Genomic DNA, 19,481 nt, shown 5'->3' with positions numbered 1-19,481 from the left:
AGATTCGGCCCTAGAGCCTACACAGGGACCGTGACCCACCTGACACCTTGATTTTGGCCCAGTGAAACTGAGTCCATACTTCTGACCTCAGCAAGAGAATAAACTTCTGTTGTTTGATGCCACTTGTGTGGTAATCTGTTACAGCAGGCACAGGAAATGAATGGGGGTCCTAAGAGGAGAATACGAGGGCAGTGTTTAAGGTAGAAAACAAGAGAGAATGAGCTTGATTGGGTAATATGGATTATGAGGAAATGAAAATCATTGTAAACAGATGGAATGAAAGGGCTAATCAGAAAATAAAACTAATTTTGTTCATATTATTTTGTTAAAATAATATTGTTTATATTTTTTCCCATAGAAGAGTTACCTGCTCTAGCCTCAGGAAACTACAGAAACCGTGGAAGTAGTTAAAAGTTTAATCTGCGAACAGAACATCAAATGCACTAGAGAAAGCAGCAGATGAGGACTACTGATCCAATGCAAGAATGGTGACCTCAGAGTTAGGATGCACAGATCCCTTGGCTGTGGTATTGTACCAGCGTTGGATCCATGAGGCTTTATTCCAGGGAGTGGGTCTGTTAGTGGGTGGGTTATTTTTGTGAACAACTGGGGCTCAATTCAATGAGGTAGAGTTTTGATTTAATATAAGTTAGTCTATTCCATTAACATTCCACCTTGGAGATACCGTCTTCACGATCTAGCAGGAGCTCTGCCTGGTTTCCAGGGAAGCCTCGTACACCACAGACTCTTCATGGAATGTTTGAATGTCTTCTGCTTCTCAGCTGACCAATTGCAGCTGCAGAGGAAGTTGTCATTTTCCATTTACTCACCATCTAACTACAGTGACACTTGAATTATTGCAAAGTTGTGTGCACGTGTGTGTGTGTGTGTGTGTGTGTGTGTGTGTGTGTGTGTGTGTGTGTGTGTGAGTGAGAGACCTGACTTGCCTACCTGTTGTAAAAGGCAACATGAATTGTGGTTTGTCTGCACATTTAGATATTATTACAAGGAAAGAATCACGGGCTCAGATACTTAAATTGTGCCTCACCTCTTGGAGAATTCTGCGCAGTGATGTTTATCTGCACAAGCGTGTGTTGCTCTTCCCCTACTTTATTTATCTTTCATTCCTTTCGGCAAAATTGTTTCACAGGTTATGGTTTGGAAGTGTAGCTTTCTCCTATTTTCATAGGCAATGGAGGTTTTTCCCTCTGTTTTTATTTTCTCTCTTGCATTCAGTCTTTCTCAAGCAAAAGCATGAGGAACGTACTTTTCCATCTTCAACTACAGTCCAAACGCTTTAACATGCCGAGTAGCTAATGGTTCTTGCAGTGAAGACTGAAATATGTGTATCTTATTTTCATAGCCACAAGCATCATAGAAAGGGTAGTAGTATCTCCGTGGGCTTAAGAATTAAAAAGCTTTAAATATTGACTCCCCAGCTGCTAATGAAGAAGTTATCTTCTGAATTACATGAGCAGTAATAGCATTAATGCCATAGGTGGCACAGAACCATCCTCTCTGTCTTCTCATTCATAAACTATCTTTTTTAATTATAAACTGGAATGAATATTTTTGGGGTCATTTGGGAAGTTAGTACAAGCTGTAATTTTGAAGTACTAGTGTGATATATACATAGTGCTGGCATTTGGTGAGAGTCTAAACATAAAGATAATGTTTCTACCTTTTGACTTATAGTTTGGTTGATTCATTATAAGGCAATTCATATCTTCCAGTTTTACAAACTTAGTATCTTGCCTTGAAATCTCCATTTCTATGATCATTAATACATGAAAGGTCTTTAAGAGGAATACACTTAAAGGGAAAATCTCAAAGACAAAAACCTACACACAAGGTATCATTTCTTTATTTCCTGGAACAGGTACAGTTAAACAATATGCTATTTTCTGTTATATCCTGTGTATGTTCTTATTGTTGACATGTTAAGGTGTTGTTTCAATTGCTATATCAACTGTTATCTGGTGTCTGTACTGTAGGATTTACTGACTAGATGAAATCCCATAGGAAAAAAATGAAGTTTAATATTCTATGATTTTGCTTGGAAGGGAAGAAAAAAATAATAATTTTATATTTTATTTAAAAAACTCCTGCTCTTAAACATATGAGAAATATAAGGGTCATGAAAGTAGGGACTTTTCTTTCATATCCTCAGTATCTAGAATATCACCAGGATTATTTTAGCATTTCAGGCACTCATTAAATATTTTCAATGAAAGAATTAATGAAAAATATAACAATACATAATAGCTATATAGTATCTTAATGTTTAAAATGCATATTGAATAAATCACATTAATTTGCACATTTGAATAACAGAATAAACTTTCTTTCAGCCACTGCTATTCCTAGGTTACAAATAAGAAAATTCAGTTTAAGTGGCAGCACTGACTCATTATAAACCTGGATGTTTCAGCACCTGGTTCAGAGCTTGGTCATAGGAACATGTTTTTTAAAGGATGCTCACTGTGATAAAAGCTAGGGGATCACATGAAAATAATGACAAATGTGATGGTATTTGTCTGTCATGTATGACAAATGGATAGGAAGTGAAATGCACCACATTGTGAAGGGTAGCATCAATAATTGCTATTTTAGAGTCACAAATAATAGCTGTTGCTTTTGAACCCTAGGGAATGGCATTGTTTCTTCTTAGAGGACATGGGCTTTTGAGCAGACACAAGAGCATGCTTCAACAAGAGACAGAAAAACGAAGTGATTATCTCACTGTTCTCAGTTAAGAAGAGACTAGTAATAAAGGAGAAGAGTTTTTAAAATAGAGGTAAAACAAAAGGAAGAGGACTGACAACACGACTGTGGAGCAGACACGGCAGCTGTGCTAAAAGGCTTTCTAAATGCAGCCACGCGGCCCTCCGATTGTGCCGTCTTTGTCACCACACAGGAGAGGCTGGTGGCCTGGTGGCCTGGTGGTCCACAGGGGCCTGGGAAAACTACTCCCTGTGCTCTCTGACCTGTGGGTCAAGAGAAGAAACAATCACACATTTTGAAATATGAGTGAATAATAAATGGCAAACAACAAGAAATTAGTACAAGAAAAGATTTTAACAATATAATTCTCCTGGAATTCACAGATATCATGGGAAGAGCATTTTACTTCCCACAAAATGTGGAATAAAGTATTTGAAATAATTTTATGTGACTCTCTAAAGCTAGGTGACCCACTGATACCTGATCAAAGACATAGGCGGTTATACAAGACAGTTTCCAGAAAGCTCAGCGTATCTTCAGCCTGTAATGTAAAGCAGCTGCTTTGAAGTATTTGGATTGGCGGGACACGGACAATGTATGTAACCTGAGGTTTTGTACCCCCATGAAGAGCTGAAATAAAAAAAAAAAAGAATGGTTTTGGAGGAACATTCTTAAAATACATGAGATAAGTTTGGAAATGAGATGCTCACTTCTTTTAGAAGTATTGGAAGATTAGGCTTTTATGGTCCAATGCTGCACTTGAGGAAGAGCCGGTCAGACGGTTCTCAATGTTGAATTTTTCCTTTCAGTTATTCTACTTTAAAAACACAGAATTTCCACTTGATTCTTTTAAAATAATTTTTTATTGATATTCTTTATTTGATGAATCATTATCTTTATGCTTTTCCTTAATTCTTTTAGCATGATACTCTTTAATTCTCTGAACATACTTACAACAGCTGCCTTTAAGTCTGTGTGTCCTAAGTCTAACATACAGGCTTCCTCAGAGATATTTTTCTCTTGACTCCTTACTTTCCTATTTCTGAGTTACACTTTCTTATATAATTATGTTTTATAAGTTGTCTTGAAAACTGGATGTTTTAGATAATGTATAGGAGCAATTCTGAATTTTACCTTCCTCACAGGGTGGTTGTTGCTCTTTTGTTTGTTTTCCTGACTTCCTGAGTAATTCCAGGCAGCTGCTCGTGGTCTACCCAGATATTTTTATTTTCTTGTCTTTGTTTTATTTATTTGTAACCCTAATTTTCTAAGGATTACCCATAGGTCAGTGTAGATTAATAGCCAAACAATGGTTGATTAGAGGTTGTGTCTAAACACCTGAGCAAGTAAGTCTTCCATGCTTTGCTAATGGAATGTCTGTGGATTGAAGAATTTATTCAAAGTTGTGGCAGTTTACAAGACTTTCCTGTGTGTGCAATGACCTAGACTCAATATGGGATGAACAGATAGTTAAGAACTTCTTCAGAGTCTTCTGAGTATGCTCATAGTCGTGGATATTGCATGATATCCCTGCAACCCAGGGATATGTGGGAGGTCATCAAACCCCATATAGCTCTCTCCTGTTCTAGATTTCTCTGTTAAATTTCTTGCTGATCTTCCAGACGGCTGGTTGGCCAACCAATATCATAATTTCAGGATAGCTGATCTTGGCCTTCCTGATTTTTGTCCCTTACATTGATATTATTTTTGACACTTCTAGACATGGATTTTTTCCTGTTTTTTCCTAAATCAATCCATTCTCCTCTGCCAGAAAAGCTGCCAGTTCTGATTGCTTTCGTGGCCCTAGTGGAATTATCACACTATGAGGTGCAAGTGGGGATAGGAGTATTATCAGGCTAAAACCTCACAGATGTGGTTTTTCTAAAATAAACACTTTTCCAATTTATTGAAGCCATTTAGCCAATTTTTATGGTCTTGACATTTTTGGTTTTTAGTGTAAATTATAGTTTTGTAATTTATAATTTTTATAATTATGTTTTTAAAAATTTATAATATAATTTTTGTCTAGCATTGTCTTTCCTTTTTGAGGTGAAACTTTCTGAGCTCCTCAGTCAGCTATTCTGGAAATCCCACCTCCTCTAGAAAGTACTTGGAACGTAATGAACATGAAATTGTACAATAGCACGTAACCAGTACCTAGAGGATAATTTAAAACACTGAATACCTATCTTAGATCAGAGAAAACTCACAAACCAATAACCTGAGATTTCTCCTTAAGAAAATAGAAACAATGAGCAAATTAAAAGCGAAGTAAGCACAAAAAAAGAAATAAAGTTTAAGATGAAAAGTAATGATATAGAAGGCAAAAACAATAGAGAAAAATGCTTGTTTTTTTAGCAAAGATTCATAAAACTGATAAACTTTTAGCTAATCTGACCAGGGAAAAAATAATACATGAATTAAAATTATCAGAAATGAGAGAAGTGACCTAATTACAGATTTTATTTCTCCATTTATGAAACAGTTTTGCAGGATACAAAATTCTTGGCTGACAGTTACTCTGTTTAAGAGGACTAAAAATGGACCCCAAACACTTCTGGCTCATAAGGTTTTTTGCTGAGAAGTCTGCCGTTAGTGTGATAGGTTTTCCTTTGAAAGGTTCCTGATGCTTTCATATTGCAGCTTGTGGGATTTTCTCCCTCACTTTGCCTCTGGCCAAACTGATGATTATGTGCCTTGGTGATGTTCTATTTTCCATGGATCTTCCAGTGTTCGATGATCATCTTGTACCTGGATGTCTAAATCTCTAGCAATACCAGGAAGCTTTCCTCCATCAGTCATTCCTTCAAAGAGGTTTTCCATGCTTTTTGCTTTTTCTTCCTCTCCCTCAGGGATACATATGATTCTTGTGTTTTTTTGCTTTACATAATCCTATATTTCTTGAAGAGGTTGTTCACACTTCTTGATTCTTTTTTCTTTAGGTTTGACTGGTTTAATTCAAAAGCCTTGTCTTCAAGCTCTGAAATTCTTTCTTCTGCTTGGTCTAGTCTGTTGTTAAAACTTTCCACTGTATTTTGAAATTCCATAAATGACTTTCATTTCCAGAAATTCTATTATATCTTTTTTTATGTTATCTATCTCTTTAGTGATTTTTTTATTCATGTCCTGCTGACTTATTTATTTATTTATTTATTTGGTTTTTTTTGTTTTGGTTTTCAACTTCATTAATCCTCTTGATCTTACTTGTGATATATATTTTTTATTCCATATCTGCCATTTCAACAATTTCCTTTTGTTTGCTGTTCATTGCTGGAGAGCTAGTGTCAAAACAGCCTTTTTCTCATGTTGCCAGAGTTTTTATGCCAGATGGTTCCTTTTCATCTGGAATTTCCTCCCTCAGTGCAAAAAAAATAGCTTTGTGGTACACTTGTTCTCCTCTGCTGGGAACTCACTTGCTTTGTGAAGAGAGAGAGAGAGAAATATATTGCCCTTTGGCTCAACTGGTGTTGTGGGCAATTTGGGCCAGTTGGATCTCAGACCCTTGGGAGGGTGCTCAGGTGCTAGTGGTGGACTAGGTTATGTAATCCCCAATTCCTAGGCCCCTGGTTGGCATGTTTGGATCCTGCTCTGGAAGATTCATTAGGCAGGAGAGAGGTGAATGCACCGTGAGCCTATAATACTGCTGCTCCCCTGTCGCTCCCTGTTCTTCTGTGCCGGTCATAGTCCAAGCAGGAGATAGAGGATGTTCATGCGGAAGGGTTGGCTGGTCCCTATGTCACTGCTAACAACTCAGGTAGGGCCAGGGTTTGTTCCTCTCCCCTTTGACAGCAGAGGCAGGTAGCCCTGGGAATTCGTTCCTGCCTGGGTCCAGGAGGGACATATTTTGATGATGGATTGTTCATTACCTTAATTCTTGCTAAGGCTTCATGAGTGCATACGTTATCAAACTTATCAACTTGTATACTGTAAATATGTGTAGTTTATTATATGCCAATTAGACCTCAATGTAGCTGTTTACAAAAGGCAATATATAAGACAAATAGCATGTGCTAGGACACACAAAGAACCTTTACATATTAATAATAAAGCAGCAAATAACCCAATGATAATGGACAAGAAACTTGAAAAGTTAATTTTACATGCTTAATAAGTGCATTCAGAGTAGTTCATCATTAATAATTTTCAGAGAATGAAAATTTAAAAGCACAGTGACATATTACTTCCAACTCATTAGAAAGACTAAAATTTAAAAGATCGACAAAATAAAATGTGTAGCAACAGAAACTCTTGTACATTCCTGATAGGAGCCTAAAAATGGAACAACCACTTCAGAAGGCTTTTTAGCAATTCCTTATGAATTTAATCCTACAACTACCCTGTGACCCAGAATGTTTCACTCTTGAACATTTACCCAAGAGCAATGAAAATATATGTCCTCACAGAGACTTATTCAGTAATATTCCTAGCACTTTTATTCATATCAGGATCATACTGGAAACAATCCAAATGTACTTCAACAGACAATTTGATAAACAATTCCTGGTACCTTCATACAATGAAATAGTAGTGAGTAATGCAAGGGAGCAAGCTGCCGACACATGCATGCAACAACAGGGATAAATCTCCGAAACAGTGTATGGAGAGAAAGAGGCAAGATACAAAATAATACACCCTGTTAAAAACGTATGATTCCATTTGTAAGAAGTTCAAAACCAAGAAAAACTGACTAATGGTGATAGAAATCAAAGCAATTGTTTCTACGGGTGTGGGCATCGTCTGAACAGGCATGAAGGAGCTTTCTGGAGTGATGGAAATGCTCTGAGCCTTCATTGGGGTGACGAGTACATGGGTGTACATGTCTGTTAAGATCATCAAATTGAACACAAAGTCTGCATGTTTCACAGTATATAATGCATGTATTTTATCTCAACTTTCAAAATAATCTGTGGATTAAAAAGAGCATTTAGTCTTTTTAACAGGCTGCCCTACCTGGTGCTGTTCCTGACCATCCCTCTGACTACCTCCTACCACTCTTATCATTTGTTTAAATTACACTGGCTTGAATTTATACATTTCTTTGGAAATTTGAAATATAAATGCAGGATATTAAATACCAGAATTATGTTCGATAGTTTCTTCAGTGTCTAACGCTGGTCCTACTGGGTGGTGGTCTAGAGGAAAGCATTGAGGCAAGGTCCAGGGATGCTCATGGCTTCAGTGACCTCCACCCTAGTCGTCTGTCCAGTGAACTTAATAATAGAGCCGCCAGGCCACCTATAGAAGCCCCCTCTTGGTTCTTGGTTCTTACTGAATCAGAAGAAAGAAATTTCCAAGTTTCAATAACTGGCACTGTTATTCAGGGTGCTGTAGATATGTTTCCTTCTTTAATAGCTAATCAGAAGCTTTTAAAAAGCACTTGGAAAAATTTTGCAATAAGGAGAGGATTTTGGAAAGCTCTAGCACTGTGAAATTCTTTAGAAAAGTTGGCCAATCCTTTTTGTTAAGAAAGGAAAAGTAAACTGAACACTTATTCTACATTCAACATTCCCTGCTAGGAAAGAAAAATTAAAGGTATTGCTCATATGACCTTTTCTGGAACATAAAAATCATTGCTATGATGAAAATCTTGCAGTGCATAATAAAGATTTAATGCAACACTTTAGTCTTTATAGCTTCATGAATGTAATAAATTTACCACGTTTTAGATATTACAATAAATTATCTTAATTGGTTATCATTAAATATTGAGAAGGTATGGTTAAGGAAGCGTTTGCAACAATAATGATGAAAGTAATAACATAAATTTATTGAATATTGTATATATGCCAGGCACACTATTAAGTACTTTATATACATCACAACAGCCTTATGAGGTGGTTGCTATTAATATTATTATCCACTTTGTTACTGAGCAAATAAGATAACTAATTTTTATAAATTCACATAGCTAGTAAAAGAGGAAGAAAGGCTCAAACGCAGGTCTTGGGTTCCTGTATTTCTAATCGTCGTGAGAATGCCTCCTCATTCATGCATTACTTCTCTCAACAAAATGTCTGGAGTGCTTACCCTGTGCTGGAGGTATAGTACTTAGTGCTGGATGCAAAGATGAATAAGATGTTATTCAGAAGCTCACAGTAGGGCCAGAATCACATATGTAAAAAACAATTACAGGAGTCACTTCTTATTATAATTGAGATTATAATTTAATTCAAGTTAATTTAAAGCTATTTGCTAAAGAAAACTGGAAAGGTTTAATGCAAAAATTGTTAATTGACAAAAAGTTAGACTCTAATGTGAGTGTATATGTTAATTATCTAATAAGATGAAAATTATAAGCAGTGAAATATATCTTTAAAATGTGTCCCATTAGAGATGAGATGTCACCATTCAGTAACTATGTTTCCTCTAGGGCTGACTCTCCAGAAAACTTTCATAAGAGGTGCTTATTTTGAGTTAAGATGCCACAGCCTAAGAAATTTACTTATCTTTATATACAAGAATTACATTCAGTTTGGCTGGATTCTCACATCATGGGAGGTTCTTGGCAAACAACATCCATGAGGGACCATCCTTTCTATGTTTCCACTGTCTTGTTCACTCTAGAACATACTTCCAGAGGATGAAGTGACAGGCAATGTAAAGTATTTCTTCTTCTTTATAAAGGTAATTTTCATCTATTCTATATTCCATTTGCCTTCCAACCTCAGTCTAAAACATTATTCTGAATTTCATGTTTGCTATTCCTTCTATGCTTATAAGCTTATTGCACTTAGATCCTCTGAACAAGTATAATTTTTTAAATATAGACTGTATTAAGGTTATTTGGGGACACTCTTTTTACTTATGTTTTCCAAAACTCATTTATATGATTGCTTAGAACTTTCATTTTGACTATTTTATAATATTCTTTTTGTAATGCACCCAAATTTGTTCATTGGTATTAAAGTTATTTCTAAGTTTTTGCTGTTGTCAACAGTGCTGTTATGAATTTCTTTTTATCTTTTATTGTACATATGGGGTGGTTTTTCTTGGTTTTAAATTTAGTACTGAGATTTCTGCACCATAAGGTGCAGAATGTTCAGGTTTAGGAAAAAATGCCAAACGATTTTCAGATGAATGTAGCAATTTGCACCTCCTTTGGCAATATGTAAGAAATCTCTGTTTACACATCCATTTCATTACTTGTCTGATTTCTTCATTTTTTTAAAATAAATGTATGTAAGGGGTATCTCAGTGATTGTGATCTGTATTTTCACAGTCACTAATAATTTTGAGTATTTCTTTATATGCTTGTTGCCTTACATGGACCGCATCTTTGAAATTAGCATTTATAACTTTCAACCATTTTCTATTTAATTTTTACTTTGATTTTATTATTGATCTGTAGAAGTGCATTATGTATTCTATATACCAATTCTTTGCCAGTTGTCTATAATACAGATATCTTCTCCCAATATGATATAGTTTTTTAAATAACTAATGTTCTTAGTTTTAATATAAATTTATCAATCCTTTCTTGTATAGTCAATACGTTTTGTATTTGTTCAAGAAACTTTTCTTACTCTGAGGTTTATTTATTTATTTTTTTTTGGTTTCTTTTTTTTTTTTTTTTTTTTTTATTTTAGCTCATCATGGGGGTACATAAGTTCAGGTCATATACATTGTCCCTGTCCCGCCCATCCCCCCGAGTCAGAGTCCCAAGCGCGTCCGCTCCCACTCTCCAGACAGTGCGCCTGGCACTCACCATGTATTCATACGTTTAAAAGATATTTACCTATATTTTCTACCAAGAAGTTTAAGTCCTTAATCTCTCTAGAATCTATTTTTATATGTTATGAGGTAGAGATCTAATTTTATCTTTATTTATTTGGATAACCATGTTCTTAATTCCCATTTATTAAATAATTCTGCCTTTACCTAGATATCTAAAATGCTGTTTCTGTCATATAGCAATGTCTCATTAATATTTGGGCATATTTTTAACATCATTATTTAGTGTGTAAGCTATATTGTCTATCCTTGATTCCGTATCATACTATTTTGATTATGAATACTAGATCTTCAAAATATTTAGTAGGACAAGTCATTCATCCTATACTTACTCAAATGAACCTCAAATATTTATTGTCGCTTTTTATTCTTTCATATTGTAGATTTATTTTATGACAATCTGATCAAGTTCCATTTTAAAAACCATGAAATTTCTATAGGAATTGTATTAAATTTTTAGGTCCACTTGGGAAATATTGATTTTTTTTTATAATATGAAGTTTTATTCTTTATATATCTGCAATTTTGGTTACTTTTAATAGCTCTAGAAGTTTTATAATTTATCTGTAGAGATTTTGTACATTGTATGATGGGTTTATTTGTGTATTCTTGTAAATGCTACTGTATTTACACTGTTGCAAATGTTTTTTCCTCTATTTTTTGTTTTCTAGGTGTTTTCTCCTGGGGTGTATATAAATCTTATTAATATTAACTTTTTTATTCTGTCCTTTTGCTAGATTTATGGATTCTTTTATATTTTCTATGTAAATGATAAAAATTATTGTATTTCTAATTATTTTGCTTTCCTCTGCCCCAACATCTATTTTTTGTTTCTTCTTATACTACCCAAGGCCACCAATAAAACATAGAACAGATGTGGTGATAGTGAACATCATTGACTTGTTTCTTATTTTTAAGGAATTGTTTCTATTGTTACCATATTTAAGGTGATGTTTGCTAGTCTTTTATGATAATTCTGTTAGTCTTTGGAAGTTCCCATCTATTTCTAATTTACTGAGTTTATTTTTGTATTACAATTGAATATTGAATTTTATCAAATGCCTTTTCTACCCCTGTTATGTTGACCGATATCCCACGTTCTGTGGGTAGGGAATGTTGATTAGAACTCAGTTTGGCTTCCTGAGACTGGTTTTTCAGGGCTTCTGGCTCTGCCCCTTGTAATCTTGGTTCTATCCTCTGAGTCATTGTTCTTCTATGAAAAATGGCCAATATTTTCATCTGAGTAGTTTCCTCAGACTGCTTTCTCCCTATAAAAGTTTGGAGGGCAAGAGTCCTTTTCTCATTTTGAACACTTGCAATCATTTTTAGGCCCAGATGGCACACATCCTTTAAAAGTTTTGTGAGATTCCTGCATGTTAGATTTATGCCACTCTGTTAGACAAAAGTACACCTATACAAATCTTTAATACAAGTTCATTTCTACTTTGGGCTGAAAAGTCAAGAGGCTGTGAGACAATGCCCTTAAACTTCTTAGAAAACCTTTTGTCTAGCTGAAAACTTTCAGGGGCTGCCTCTTGAAATTTCCCCATGGTCTTATCAGAAAGTCTTATGGTTACACCATGACTTAATCTGATCTCATGCAGTTTGTGGAATAAAAGCCCTTTACATCTCATACTTTATGGATTTAAATGAACTTCCGCAGTTAAATAAATGAAAAAACAAGAAAATCTGACTATCAGGAAAAAGTAGCAGTAAATATTTTAATATATCAATAACAGGGAATATATTAAAAAGTAAAATTAATAATTTTTTGTTTCATTTAAAAATAGTAATATTATAACATATTTCTCAATGACTGATTAGTTTTTCCTTTTAATTTTCAAATGTAAAAACAGTTGGGTAAGAAGACAAAGACCCTGATTTTTTACCTCTTGAATTATAAATTATTTTTAAGGAGTCAAGCCACTGTCTTCATTCTTTATTTATTCTATCAGCTTCTTAAATGATCAGTTTCAGGACCATTACATTGTGATCAGCTCCATATGGGGTGAGCTAGCCTGCACCATTCCTGTCGTAATTCCTCCTGACAAAATGCCATTGGACCAGCTGAAGAAGGGAATAGGGTCTCATGATAAAAAATGTGATCATTAAATGCCCAACTAGATGAATTAAAGTGGGTTATTTTACTTGCACTACTTAATTCTCATAATGATTACTGATGCATTTAAAAACTCAATGGCTTTTAAACCTAAAAGAAAAATCAATATTCATTTAAAACCATGGTAGGAGAGACCGTTTCTGGATAAATTCAATATATAAGGAAGAGACTCACAAATCTATTTAAATGGGAAGATCAGCCATGGAAAGTTAAAGTAAATCAAAAGCTAACCAGCCACAGCTGTTTCATTATCTCCAAGTAAAAGTCAATCTTTGAAAATTGTGTGTTTATGATTAATATAATTTACATGGCCTACTTTTATTTCTCTGCCAAATGTCTACAGAAAAATGAACAACTACCAAAATCTTCTTTTCATAATACAATAGATAAAAATAAAAAAAGGTCACAAAACTTTTTTCAGAAGAAATTTATTTATTTAACTTATATTTATAGGGTACATACGATGTGCCAGGCTAATCACTGAAAATACCAGGACTCTTAATGAAAGGCTTTTCTATGGGAGAAGAAATGACAGTGAAGACTTTGTAATTCAATGAATACATTTTTATTGTAATTTATGATTATGAAACATTTCAGAAGTACAAGAAGCATGTTGTACCAAGTGTATCCAATTATGAATACCATTAATAATGTAAAACATTCTTTTAATGACAAAAATCAAATGAGATATAAAAGCTTGTTCTAAATATGGAATAATGGTAAATTATATATGGAACCACTTTTTTATTTTTACTAATTATTGGGGATTCAAATTGTGATCTTTAATACTATAGTGAGATGCTTATATAGTTTATGTCATAAGGAGGTTTTTTTGCTTATTTATTTATTTATTATGAAGCCCAAAAACTCTTATCAAACTAAGAGTTAGTTAATTGAAGTTGTATTTTTAGTATGGCATTAGTCAGCATTTTTGTCCTGAAATTCCTCTATACTAGATGCTAACAAACTTTTTCTATAAAGGGCCAGATAGTAAATATTCTCAGCATTGTGTGCCATACAGTTTTGGTGGCAGCTACTCAATACTATCATCACAGAGTGCAATCAGCCATAGACAATGTATAAACTAATTATGTGTTCCCATAAAACTTTATTTCAAAAACAGGATGTGGTCAAGATTTGGCATTGGGTATAATTTGCCAACCTGTGCTATATATCGTAAGTTTATTTCCTTTATTATCAATCTTAAGATCTCTTTCCCTTTTTGTGTTTTTTTAATGTCATAATTTTTATCCTATTTAATCCTTACTTATTCTTTTTTATGAAATAACAGTGACCTCAAGTGCAATTGATATTGTTATTATAAAGTGTTTCTTTACCATACCTTAATAATTATTTATTTTAAATCTTAGCTCCCTATAATTAATGATAATCATATTTTCTTAAACTATTTTTATTACTACATGACAGTATACTTGTGAAAGTTTATAAATTTTGCTTATGGTAGGTAGCACTCATTGAAAACCAACTTTGGAGTATGGGACCTGGGAAAGGTGAGAGGCACAGGATTTTTCCCAAGCTTAATTCTCACAAAATTCCTTGAACAGAGCCTCTGAAAATTCTCCTAACTTGTAGATTGTTGCTTTTTCTACTGTACTATGATACTTTTGAGATGACCTCATTATGCACTTCATTTCCAGTTACATTAATGGCCCTCTTCAATTCTCAGTAGGATTTCTATATTCTGCAAGTAATTTGTGAACATTACTTTATTACTCTTGATAAAGATACATAAATTTTTTAAGGTGTCCTATACTTGGCTATACAAGTTGCATGCTTCATAAAAAAGATATAAAAATACAAGATCAATCAGAAAAATATAACTCTTTTATATAAATGGTATATATTCCTTGACCTTTACGTAATAAAACTTAGTGTATCTTTGTAATAACTGAGGCCATATTCCTGGACTCAATACTTGTTATTTTCTCTAAAAATTGTAGCATATGCTTTTGGCAAGATATTTTTAAGCTATTTAGAAAAAAGAAGAAGAAAGAGTGACAAAAAATACTTAACTCTCAGGGAGAATTTTTAAAAAGATTATTTGGTGTGCCTAGAAAATCATGACTAATGTTATCTGTGATATCACAATTTATAGTAGAACGCCCTGATGAAGAATATTTCAATATTCCTACCAAAGAATTTTTCCTAGTTTTTGCAGTAAGAATATTCAAAATTATTATAAAACAGAACATTAGTATAATTATCCTGGAAGAGGTATTTTTACAAAGCTCTCAAATTCTGCCTTTTAATATGTATGTTTTGATGTTTAATTATTCTTCTTTATTGTATTTTTCTCAAGAAACATCTACCAAGACTTTATCTTTAAATAAAAACTAAGTTTTGTGTGTGCATCCATATATTTATGTATATTTTTATATATGTACAACCTATATGTTATATTTATATATGTACTTAATATATTCATTTTTATCATTATAATTGGCATTTTCAAGTTTCCTTCTGAGTTTCAGTTGTTGATTTTTCACTTTTTAGTCTTTTCCTCTATAAGCTGTTTTCATCTTTATTACTCTAATTATTTAAAAAATGTTCTTGTCTGTTCATTCATAGTGGTTGGCTTTACCTTTTTTGAAAAATATAGATTTCACCCATCCATAACATAAAGAATAACTTGTCCATTTATATTTTATTTAAATAAAATGAAGAATTAGGCATGATTTTACTTGGCCTCACTCATTCCACTCTACCTTTTGATAAGAAAATCTGTGCTTTTGTACATAGGTAACTATTATATTTTATAATTATTTATTGTTTTATATTAAATTTTAGAAACACATATACAGTAATTATTTAGATGGAGTTTTGGGTTACTAGGTTTCTTGTTCCTGTCAAGACCTCACTGGGAAGGATGCTACTGTTGATTTTTGATCCCTTGAGGCCACATTCCTACAAAAGATAATGGAAATATTTTGTTTCTTCTTATGGTTGAATTTTACAGCCCCCTTTGTGATTTTATTATCTAAGATTCCTTTGATATCTTTTAGATAATTAAATCTAAACTGAAAGTATAGAATTCTAATAATGTTGCATATACCTGTGCATTTTAATGAAAGTTTCAATGGAAAATGAAGGTGACGATTCAGACTCCATTAGTAACTAACTATTACTGTATCCTGGAAATTTGTACTCTTTTAGGTGGACTAGCTTAAAATGTCCTGGAACAGTCATCATAAAAAAATGTTTTGAAAATAAAAGAAAAAAAAACAATTACAGCAAAGCTAGTATTGTATTTCACTATTAGCTTTATTCTTACTTCAAATAGCACAACACTTTTTGATCACATTGTTTTAAGTAGTAGATTACCTTTAAGATAAAGCCTGTCTCTTAGAAAAATATTTATGGCCCATTTTCTTCCTTTAATATTAAGTAATTTAGGAAAAATACAGAAGTTAGCTCCTAAAAAACAATAAACATAGATGTTTTGAATTATCTGATATATTTGAAGAAGTAACACAATGAATAAAGCTTATTTGGGAATCATATTATTTAAGAGAGCAACATTTTCAATATGAATTTTGGAGCTATATGTAATAAATTCGAACTATGTACAACATATTTTCAAGCCTCTAGAAACAGGGTTGCTAAACGACAAAACCAAAATCTAGTAGAAAGATAGTCTAAAGGAATAGCTACGTGATAACTAAAACACGAGAAACATTGTTCCCACATTATAACTTAATATGTTTCTTTCAAGTGTATGAATCCAAGTCCATGATTATTTTTCATTTTAGCTAGACAGAGTTGATGCTGTGTGGTTGTTTAATTCTTTGGAATGTTCCATTGAGGTTGAGTACAGAGAGCACTTCTCTGAGCAGGGGTTTCCTTTTGCAGATCCTTTCAAATGAAGACAGTTGAGCATATCTTCTGAATGACCTGTATGCTTACTGGACAAGTTAGAGAAGATCTAGAAAATCAACCAGGATCACCAAGATAAGATAAACTATTTTTTCACGAGTTATTAGAGTTTTAAAGTTGTTTTTCACTTTCACAGCCAGAATTTCAGATATATAGAGAATGGAAAGTGAAGACCAAAAATTTGAGGAATTGGTAAAAATAGATATTTTTCCATCATGAGAAGTTATGCCAGAATCTGCAGTTAAAATAGGATCTAGAGAAATTGCCAGTTCTTCAGTATTCTTACATCTGCTACCAGTTGTCTATGCCTCAATCGTCCTTAAAGCTCGGTTATTTCTACCCATATTCAGTGTGAAAAATTATCTCATCATGCCCCTTGCTTCAAATTTAAAAATCACCTGGCTTGTACTTAGTATACTGGGCTATGCTCAGGAGAATGACACGAACAGAAAACTATAAGAGAGTGAGTTTTTGAGAATCAAATCTTTCTCAGATCTCATACCATAAATTTTCTTTAAAGAGAAAAAAACCTAAAAGGTAGCAGGTCATACCGAAAGGCTGGAAATCTGTTGGAATTAGACCACTCTCAATAATGCTACTTAAATGCTCATTTTCTCATGATGTACTGTGAAGAATACACACAAACAATTTTCCAGGCATTGTGGCTTCTCACCCCTATTAGTAAACAGTCAAGTTTTCCCAAACCTCAATGAGTTGAGCTTCCAAAATGACTTGTGGCTATTAAATGGAGATATAACAGTAATAATTAGTCTATATACTCTACTTATGTAGATTTCAGGATATAATAGGTAGCCATGTCCAGATTTTGGAGACAGGTTATAAAGTATTGCAGGAAGTATAGGCTTATAGAGGAGAAGCACAAAGCCATATGCATTGTTTTTGTTTCATTTTTTAAAACTTATCCATATTAACATTTTTAAAAAGCCAAAATTTGGCACTAGAATTGTGTTTTTTATGGCACTTCATTAAATTAAGGAGAAAAAAGTAGTAGTGATAAGATTATGGATTTCAGAATGTAATCAGAGTCAAATTCTAGGAAGCTTCAGTTGTGGGTACTTGGAAATTCAATAAGTATGCACATTTTCTGAGGAATTCATATCATTCTCCAAACAGTGGTTCTGTTTCATTCTTATGCACTTCTCTTTCTCACTGATACAAACATTTAGGTTAGATGAAATGATGGCAAACATCAGTTAACAATTAGCAAGTAATGGGTAGCATTATTCATATTGCATATAAAATGTTAGGAAGCAATATGAGAAAAAAATATGGCCTAAATCATAGAGAATTTTGATATAAATCACCCTTCGAAAATTCCATGGCTCTGCTGATTACACGCAAGAATCAACGTCCTTTGATGTGTGCACCTTATGACTCCGATCAAATGGGAGATAAGACTGACCAACCCAAAGTCAGGATACCTGAGGAAATCTATGATCTTTAACTTTGCATAAAGACTTATTTTTCATGTAATTATGTATGGCAAAATACTGTCCAAACACACAGAGTTTGCGTTCTATTTTGCCCATGTATCTCCAACTATTGCTCACTCAACAAACATCCAAGATTTGGTGTGCTCTATTTCCTCAGGCCACCACAATTTGAGAATTTACCAAAGAAAAAAAGTGTATTTCTTTCAAAATCATTCATTTTTACCGCTTCCTCACCCGAGTTTTCCAGTGAAAATCTCTATACCTTGATTCTTTGACTTCCTTCCCTACCTGACATTAATATGGTGAGAGAATCAATAAGGGATGGGCTTGCTGTCAAACTATCATACTAGGGGCTCTTTGCTCTGGCTGTCAGCCTTTGGTTGTGGCTTGCCATGACTTTTTCCTCCATAAGGCTCACTGGGCTCAGACAGAAACAGACTGAATAAATTCACACCATGCCTTCATTGTCCCCCTGCTACCCCCTTTCCAGACCCCACGCATCAGTAATGTCCACTGGAGACTGTCTGGACCTTAACTTTATCAAATAATAATTTAGTATCTGGAAATACAAGTAAGGGATACAATGGGAGCCAAGAAACTCTTAACCACTTACGGTCTAGCTTATGTTTCAGAGTTATATTTTTATTGCTTATAAGTTAAGGCAAAAGTAACAGAATTAGAGTGAATACGTATGGATGACCACATATCATCAGAACCAAACTGTAGGAAGCTTTTGGAGTTATACACAGGGAAAACATTTCTAATATTCATCTGTGTTAAGAAAAACCGGTACATTGAAATGAGTTGATGGGACTGCCAGTGTCTGCAACTCTAAGGGTACTACACATAAAAAGCATATTTCTATTATTATTCAGGATCTTTACTATACTAACATCATTGTAAGCAAGCAAATCATAAATTGAATCAAAGCTATATCCTAATTCAAATTGAAAATGCATTAAATATTCCATTAAACTGGATATGGTGCCTGTGTAAGAAAAAGTCTTGCTAAATAACAAACTCATTAAAGTGCATAAGAAAGTAGAATGGCCTATTCATAGCATGATTTTTTTAAAAAATTATGTAAAATTTAGTAAAATTTATATAAAAATTACATAAAATATTCCATTAAAAATTTTAAAGTTCTATACTAGATTACATGTTTTAAAAAAGACATAGTGTAACGCTACAGCTCTTTTAGAACTTTTCTAGCAGGTTTTCCAGTTTTTACTAGAAAACTCCCCATGGAAGAAAAAAGACATGCTGCAACTAATCTTCTCGAAAAGCTAACTCTTTCAGACTTACAGAAAAAAGCTCTCTCTTGACCTGTATTCTCTTTCTTGTTACAATTCTACCTCATTTGAGCCTCTTAGAAGTTCTATATTTCTGTTTCTAACTCTATTTAAATCCCCCTATAACGTCACCCAAATTTCCAAGTTCATAAACACAAAGGGAAAAATTTCAGCTGCTTTTGCTTGTCCACATAGTGACATTTCACATCATTCATCACCCTTCCTTCCCATAACCCTCTCCCGCTTTCATTTTCTTTCTTTTCTTTT

General features: G+C 33.6%; 1 non-coding gene across 1 annotated transcript; it reads left to right on the top strand.

The window, feature by feature from the left end:
* Positions 1-19,103: 19,103 nt before the first annotated feature.
* LOC123648726 lies at positions 19,104-19,165 on the top strand. The gene has a single exon (XR_006738747.1). It is a non-coding gene; the product is annotated as a U7 small nuclear RNA (small nuclear RNA).
* The last annotated feature ends 316 nt before the right edge of the window (positions 19,166-19,481 follow it).

Source organism: Lemur catta, chromosome 12 (assembly GCF_020740605.2).
Source record: "Lemur catta isolate mLemCat1 chromosome 12, mLemCat1.pri, whole genome shotgun sequence".
NCBI classification, from domain to species: Eukaryota; Metazoa; Chordata; class Mammalia; order Primates; family Lemuridae; genus Lemur; species Lemur catta.
The sequence above is the reverse complement of the archived record's forward strand: the minus strand, read 5'-3'. Positions and strand labels throughout refer to the sequence as shown.